An 8,112-nucleotide genomic window follows, 5' to 3' on the forward strand; every position below is an offset into this window, starting at 1 on the left:
GTAGACTTGCTCTCCTAAAAAACAAACCTGTGAAAATTTAGTAATAACTGCAGCGTTTGACTACAGAAATTGCTTTAATTTCAAGCGGAGGGGAAGTTATACTAAATTGACAAACTCTGCAACTTTAGAAAGTGCAAAAGCCTCAAGGTTCAAATCTATTTTGGAGAAATTTCAGTTTCATTCTCCGTTAAGGTGGAAAACAGCAAAATGCATTATAAACACTAATGGCCGCCTATATCATACTCACCGCCACGATCCCATTTTTCAAATATTTTTATTAGGCTTTTAAATTATCCAATACAGCAATAAAATATGTCAAGCTTTTTTGCACTACATACATTAAGAGATATTAATTCATGAGATTCGACATTTACAACGCGGGCCTAACCAGGCGTGCCACTTCCATGTACGCAGAACGAGGCTCGCCTTAACCGCGCATGTGCGTGGTGAAGACGTCCAGCTCTCTAGATGCAGAGCGCATGGACCGGGAGAGGGACAGAAAGGATCGGGACAGCAAGGACTGGGACGCAACTTTGTAAGTAGGGCTGGGGCTAGGGGGAGCAGAGTATTTTTTAGTGCTGGGGCCAGTTTTAGGGCTTAGGTTGTGGGGCTGGGGTAGGTTTTAGGGCTGGGGCTGAGTTGTAGTGCTCAGTGTGGGGGAAAAGGTGACATTTTCAGTGCTGGGGCCAGTTTTAGGGCTTAAGACAGGGGGGCTGGAATAGCTTTCTGGGCTGGGAGCTGGAATTTTGGGCCCAGGGTAGGGGGCCGGGGTAATTTTTAGGTCTATGACAGGTAGATTGTAGGGCTGGGTGCCGGGTTTTGGGGCTCAGTGCAGGGGGTGGCTGGGGTGTGATCTTTACCAAGTATATATTCCTCTTCCAGTCATGCCTTTACAATGAAATTACTTTTAAAGACTTGAGTGGTAAACGCATGGTTGGTAAAGACGCGGTCGTTGTTAAGACCGCTTTGTAAGGCACGTGTGGTTTAGGGAGTTGTTGTTCCTTCATACAACCTAAATTCCTCATCTTAAAAGCATGTCATTCTAAGAGTAATAGCAAAATGTGGTATCTGCTTCCAGCTTGTTGCTCAGCCAGTGTATGGTGTAGAATGCTAGCATGAGTGTATGATGTCATAGAGTGTTGTGTGCGTGCATGAATGTCAGTTGAGAGTAGGGCCGAGCAGCAAGCAGGCTGCTCCTGTTGGGGTTTGGTTTCCTGTATCTTACTTCATTTATTTATTATCTAATAAACTACATGAAGATACCATCCTGAATACGGACCATTCTTCCATTACGACACTGGCGACGATCAGAAGAACCTACATGTGTTTCCTTAAGGACTTCTGAATTTTGAAAAACGAAGCAACTACAAGGTATGATCTTGTAACTACATATGAACTTTAAAGCTTACTGGCACCATCTTGCGAACCCCAACAGTGACCTTCCACCAGTCGCCCTCAACACCTACGTGCCAGTCTCCACTTTAATTCTTCCTTTCTGCCTACTGTAACTTACCAGGGAGTGTTCTTCCTATTTACGCGCATTAAGACTTTCAATACTGCTTTTACTGCTGCCCTGGAGCGTTATGGTACTACCTTGTGAATGCACTTTTTGAAACCAATATTTCTGTCTACCTTCTCCTTCTGCTATTTGCCGTCCTGATGCCAACCTTCCGTCCTCTCTTCTGATTCCTACTCACAGCGGACTCCTCTGAAGTTTATGCCAGGATATATAGCCTTTGTGAGCAAAGATTGAAACCCAGCTGGTTCTCGCAACAGCTACCGCTGTCAGCTGTGCGTTGTGTCAACCGTGGAATTTAGCGTTTTTGATGTAGTTTGCCTGCCGCGGATAGTTTGGAACTGTTCCACCCGTTTGTGTTGTGAAGATTATCATAGGAGATACAACGGTTGAGCTGCTAGTTTTGTGAACTGAAGACTTAGATCTACTTCTATCTCCCCTAATGTGCTTCGCTTCGGCAAACCTGTTTTAACTGATTAATACAACTAAAGGAAGAGGTCATCAGCACACGCATTCTTTCGTTTGTTTGAGATGAAGTTTACGGTGTTTGGAACATTGGCTGTGAGTACTTTGGTTATTTTTCATGGTTGTGCCTTGCCTCCTGTATGCACCCTTCCTTGGCAGTTGAACCGCCTCTGCCATATTTTCGAAAACGACACGAGCGCATACAGATCCGCGCGCTCTTACCTTCATTACTTCCACGCTGCAATACCTCATTTGTGACGTTCCAGAGAAATAGGGAGCTGCTTAAATGGCGTTTTGCTGCACTGGCGTGCAGTGAACCACCCGACGCGACGTCTAATTGCCTGCCGCCATTTTGGGTTTGTCCTTTCCTTCATTATGTGGTTTACTGTGTTCATCCTGCCAACCACGTTTTAACCCCTTCGATGCTCATGACGGAACGGTTCCGTCATGAGCATCGGTTGGGCTGTGCTCATGACGGAACCGTTCCGTCATGAGGACAGCCCCCGGGGGAAGCGCTGGCGCTCCCCCCCTTGTCCCTCGATCTTGGCCCCCTTTACGGGGGTGGCAGCGGAAGAGCTTCCGCTGCCACCCCCGACCCCCCCCGAGCCCCCCCACGCTTTCTGATGACGTCAGCGCGCACAGCGCGCGCCGGCGTCATCAGGAAGCGTTGGACGCGCTGGAATCCATTTCTTCCAGCGCGTCCGAGGGGAGCAGAGGTAGGTGTTTGGCGTCTGGTGGGGGCCGCGGCGGTGAAATCTCTAGTATTGAGGCATCGGGGGAGAGGAAAGAGTATTTCCTCTCCCCCGATCTCTCAATACAGGGCATTCCTGCTCCACGATCGCGCACAGCGTCGCGATCGTGGAGTAGGGATGCCCCACTAGACACCAGGGATTTTGTATTTGGAGTTTGGGAAGCGACCCCTTAGGCAAGGGTCGCTTCCTTGGGGACGAAAATTTTGCAAAGTCTTTTCTGCCCCCCCTGGGGGCAGATCGGCCCGCTTTCTGCGCGTTTCTGCCCCCGGGGGGGGCAGAAAAGCCCACTAGTCACCAGGGATGCTGTTCCTACTATGTAGGAAGCGACCCCTTGGGCAAGGGTCGCTTCCTTGGGGGCAAATTTTGTTGAAGTCTTTTCTGCCCCCCCTGGGGGCAGATCGGTCCGCTTTCTGCGCGTTTCTGCCCCCGGGGGGGGCAGAAAAGCCCACTAGACACCAGGGATATTGGTTATGCTATGTAGGAAGCGACCCCTTAGGCAAGGGTCGCTTCCTTTGGGGGCCAAATAATTTGAAGACTTTTCTGCCCCCCCTGGGGGCAGATCGGTCTTCTTTCTGCCCGTTTCTCCCCCTAGGGGGGGCAGAAAAGCCCACTAGACACCAGGGATGTCTATTTCGTTATGTAGGAAGCGACCCCTTGGGCAAGGGTCGCTTCCTAGGGTGGTAAAGTGATTAGGAGACTTTTCTGCCCCCCCTGGGGGCAGATCGGTCGTCTTTCTGCCCGTTTCTGCCCCCAGGGGGGGCAGAAAAGCCCACTAGACACCAGGGATGTCTTTTTCTTTATGTAGGAAGCGACCCCTTGGGCAAGGGTCGCTTCCTTTGCGGCCTAATTTTTTAGAATACTTTTCTGCCCCCCCCTGGGGGCAGATTGGTCGTCTTTCTGTCCGTTTCTGCTCTTTGGGGGGGGGCAGAAAAGCCCACTAGACACCAGGGATATAAATATTATTGTAGGAAGCGACCCCTTGGGCAAGGGTCGCTTCCTTGGGCCCCTAAATGTTTTGAAGACTTTTCTGCCCCCTCTGTGGGCAGTTCGGTTTTATTTTTTTGCCGTTTCTGCTCCCATTGGAGGCAGAAAAGCCCACTAGACACCAGGGAATTAGTTCAATTAGAAATAGAAGTGACCCCTCGCTTCCAGGGTGCAATTTGTTATATGTATTTGGGTCACCTGCCCCGGGACTGAATAGCCTTTTTTTTCCTGCTGTTTTCTGCCTGACCTGGCACACAAACCGATTGACCATTTGGGTAGTGACATGGCATGTTATAATGTTTATTGTTATATGTTTTGTGATTTCCAATTGTAATGTTTTTTTTGTTTACTTTTTTGTTCTAGGTGAAGGCTTTTCTTCTGTTCACGGTGACATTTTGGTTCTGGTGGTTTTGCTGTTTGTGTAGTTTGGTAAGAGACTGTTTTTTTGTACAATGCAAATGTGTTTGATTTCTCTGCCTGTTTTTTTTTGCAAATGGTGTAATAATAGCAGTATGTTTGGTTTTTGAGTTTCAAAAACTTTTTGCATTGGTGCATGATGTGTATTTTGTTGTCTTGTGAGTAATTTGTTTTTTTTTCTTCTTTCTAGTTTGATATCGTTGGTCTTTGCTGTGTCACTGCAGAGTTTGTTTCTGGTGAGTGTAGCTGTCTCTTTTGATTTTGGATTGTATAGTTTTTGAGTACATTGATCTTATTGATATAAGGTACACATTTCTTTACTTACTTGGTTTGCACATTGTTGGTTGTTGTTGACTTGTTTGTGCAGTCTTCCATCTTAGTAGGTATAATGGCTAGCCGCAGGATGACTGCTCAGCAGGTTGTTGGTTTGCTGTTTGAGTCTTCCTCTGATATTGGGTCAGAGACTGACTCTGCTTCTGAGGGAGAGGGGGCAGGGGACGATTCTGGCAGTGAGTTTTCTCTCCGTATGGGGTCATCGGATGATGAAGATACTCTTAGCGCGGATGAAGTGCCTGTGTTAGAGGAGGAGACTGATGTGCCGATAGTGCGGCAAGAGGCATCTGGGCTGCAGCCTGCGCCTGCAAGGCTTCCCGTTGGTGTAGTGCGGCAAGAGACATCTGGGCTGCAGGCTGGGACTGCAAGGCTTCCCGTTGGTGTAGTGCGGCAAGAGGCATCTGGGCTGCAGGCTGGGGCTGCAAGCCTTTCCGTTGGTGTAGTGCGGCAAGAGACATCTGGGCTGCAGGCTGGGGCTGCAAGTCTTCCCGTTGAAAGTGATGACCTCTGGGTGGCCCCTGGCATGGTGCAGCCGGAATTTCCTGAGTTTACTGGTGTTCCAGGGTCTAGAGTGAATACCGAGAACTTTTTGCCTGTAAATTTTTTTCAGTTGTTTATGGACGATGTGTTTTTGGCAGAGATTGTTGAGCAGACTAATTTGTATGCCGAACAGTTTTTGAGGGACAACAGTGCCAGTCTTAAGCCACACTCTAGAGCTACCCGGTGGACTCCCACAAATGTTGAAGAGATGAAGAAGTTCTTGGGTTTAACTTTTTTGATGGGCTTGCTAAGGAAGCCATCATTGGCTTCATATTGGTCTAGCAGTCCCTTGATGGCAACGTCTATTTTTCCGGCAGTCATGAGTCGTGACAGGTATTTGCTTCTGCTTCGGATGATGCACTTTGTAGATAATGGTTTAGCGTTGCCACGAGATCACCCTGATTGTGACCGTCTTTTTAAGATTAGGCCTGTCCTTGATCACTTTGTTGATCGATTTTCTGAGATTTATGCCCCTGGTAGAGAAATTGCAGTGGATGAGTCTTTGGTGTTGTTCAAGGGCCGCTTGGTTTTTAGGCAATACATTCCTAGTAAGAGGGCACGCTATGGAATAAAGCTGTATATGCTGTGTGACAGTAGGACTGGATATGTCTCTAATTTCAGGGTGTACACCGGTAAGGAATCTAGGTTTAACCTCCCTGGTTGTCCGTCCACTTTTGGAGTGACTGAGAAAATTGTTTGGGAACTTGGAAGAGGATTTTTTAACAAAGGCCACCATTTATATGTAGATAACTTCTACACTGGTGTACGGTTGTTCAGGGAATTGGCCAAAGTGGACACTTTTGCTTGTGGCACAGTCCGCTGTAACCGTAAAGGTTTTCCGAAAGAACTTGTTTGTCAAAAGCTTGTGCGGGGACAGTGCAGTGCGTTGCGTTGCCAGGAGCTTCTTGCTGTGAAGTTTACAGACAGGAGAGATGTCTACATGCTGACTTCCATCCATGATGAAAGCACTGCACCTGTGACTGTTTGGGGTCAGGTCGCTGAAGCGCGCAAACCTGTATGTGTTTTAGACTATAATAGGTACATGGGTGGTGTTGACAGAGTAGATCAGAGGTTGGAACCTTACACTGCTCTTCGTAAGGCTTACATTTGGTACAAGAAGTTGGCTATCCATCTTTTCCACTTGGCAATGTTTAATGCTTTTGTTGTGTTCCAGGATTCTTGCCCTGAGTCAACGATGACTTTTGTTAAGTTTCAGGAGTCTGTAATAGGCAGCCTTGTTGTAGTGGAACAGGCAAGTGTTCCTAGAGTTGGACTGGTGGAGGATGTTGCTAGATTGAAAGAACGCCACTTTCCAGATCACATTCCTCCCACACCCGCAAAAGATTTTCCCAGTAGGAGATGTAGAGTCTGTTGGCGAAGAGGTACGCGGAAGGAGTGTCGTATGTACTGCCCCGATTGTCCCTCTCATCCTGCACTGTGTCTCTCTGCTTGTTTTAGAGCGTACCACACGCGAAAAAATTTTTGGGAGGATTCTTGAGTGGTAAAGTGAACTGGCTGGTCTGTATTCTTTGGATAATTTGATTCTGTTTCAATGTTGGTGTTAGTGCAATGTATTTAGTTGCTGATTTTCTGTTAGAAGATTTTTATCTATTTGCAATTTGTTTGTGTTTTTATTTTTTTCTAAAAAAATCCAAAATGTGATGGCGGTGTGTGTAGGCTTGCGCTTGGCTGTTGGTGTGTGTGGACTGGCACTTGGTTGGTGGTGTGCGTGGAATGGTGCTTGGCTGACGGTGTGCGTGGACTGGCGGTGTGCATGGACTGGCGGTGTGCATGGACTGGTGCGTGGCTGGTGGTGTGCGTGGCTGGTGGTGTGCGTGGAATGGTGCTTGGCTGGCGGTGTGCGTGGAATGGTGCTTGGCTGGTGGTGTGCGTGGAATGGTGCTTGGCTGGCGCTGTGCGTGGACTGGTTCTTGGCTGGCAGTGTGTGTGGACTGGTGGTGTGTGCGGACTGGTGTTTGGCTGGTGGTGTCCGTGGACTGGAGCTTGGCTGGTGGTGTCCGTGGACTGGAGCTTGTCTGGTGGTGTGTGTGGACTGGAGCTTGGCTGGCGGTGTGTGTGGAATGGTGCTTGTCTGGTGGTGTCCGTGGACTGGAGCTTGGCTGGCGGTGTAGGTGGATTGGCGATTGGCTGCCGGTGTGCCTGGACTGGCGATTGGATGGTGGTGTGCCTGGACTGGCGCTTGGCTAGCGGTGTGCGTGGACTGGCGTTTGGCTAGCGGTGTGTGTCGACCGGTGCTTGGCTGGCTGTGTGTGAGTAGTGACTTTCTGCTGGTCACTACACACACTGCTAGCTGAGTGCCACTCCACGCAATCCTTCTGCCTGTGTAGTTGCTGTGTCTGGATTGTGGGCGTGTGAAAGTGATGGGCCCTTGAATGGCGCTGTGTGCCGGTGTGAGTTTTGTTATGTGATGGGCCCGCGGCTGGCGGTGTGAATGGTTTTGTATGTCTCACACGTATGAAAGGTGTATGAATGGCCTGTAAAGAGGTTGGTGCCTTGTCGTGGCTTTACAGCTCACGAGCTGTGAGTCAATGGTTCAGTTTCTTGCCCTTTCAATTATTACCAGTGCATTTCATTTTTTGTGAAATCACTTGGTAATACAATTTTATCTACTGAACCATCACTCACCCTCGTGCCAAATCCAACCAGTATGTGCGTGTGCTTGCGGGTTAGATGACTGTGCAGTAATATTTGTTTTTTTGAAGCAGGGTGTACCTTGTCCCTTTTTGGTGATTTTTGTACTGTGTTGCTTTTGTACCTGGTGGTGCGAATGGTCTTGTTTGTATCACGTATGAAAGGTGTGTGAATGGCCTGTAAAGCGGTTGGTGACTTGACGTGGCTTTACAGCTCACGAGCTGCAAGTCATTGGTTTGGTTTTTTGTGAATTTAATTATTGACAGTGCATTTCATATTTGTGAAATCTCTTGTTAATAAAATTTAATACACTGAACCATGACTTGCCCTCGTGCCAAATCCAACCAGTATGTGTGTGTGTTTGAGGAATAGATGGTTGTGCAGGAATCTTTTTTTTTTGTTTCTCTGCCAAGGTACACTTTCCATGTAAGAATAACCCACCAACTGTAGATA

Source organism: Triturus cristatus, chromosome 7, assembly GCF_964204655.1.
Source record: "Triturus cristatus chromosome 7, aTriCri1.1, whole genome shotgun sequence".
Classification (NCBI taxonomy): domain Eukaryota; kingdom Metazoa; phylum Chordata; class Amphibia; order Caudata; family Salamandridae; genus Triturus; species Triturus cristatus.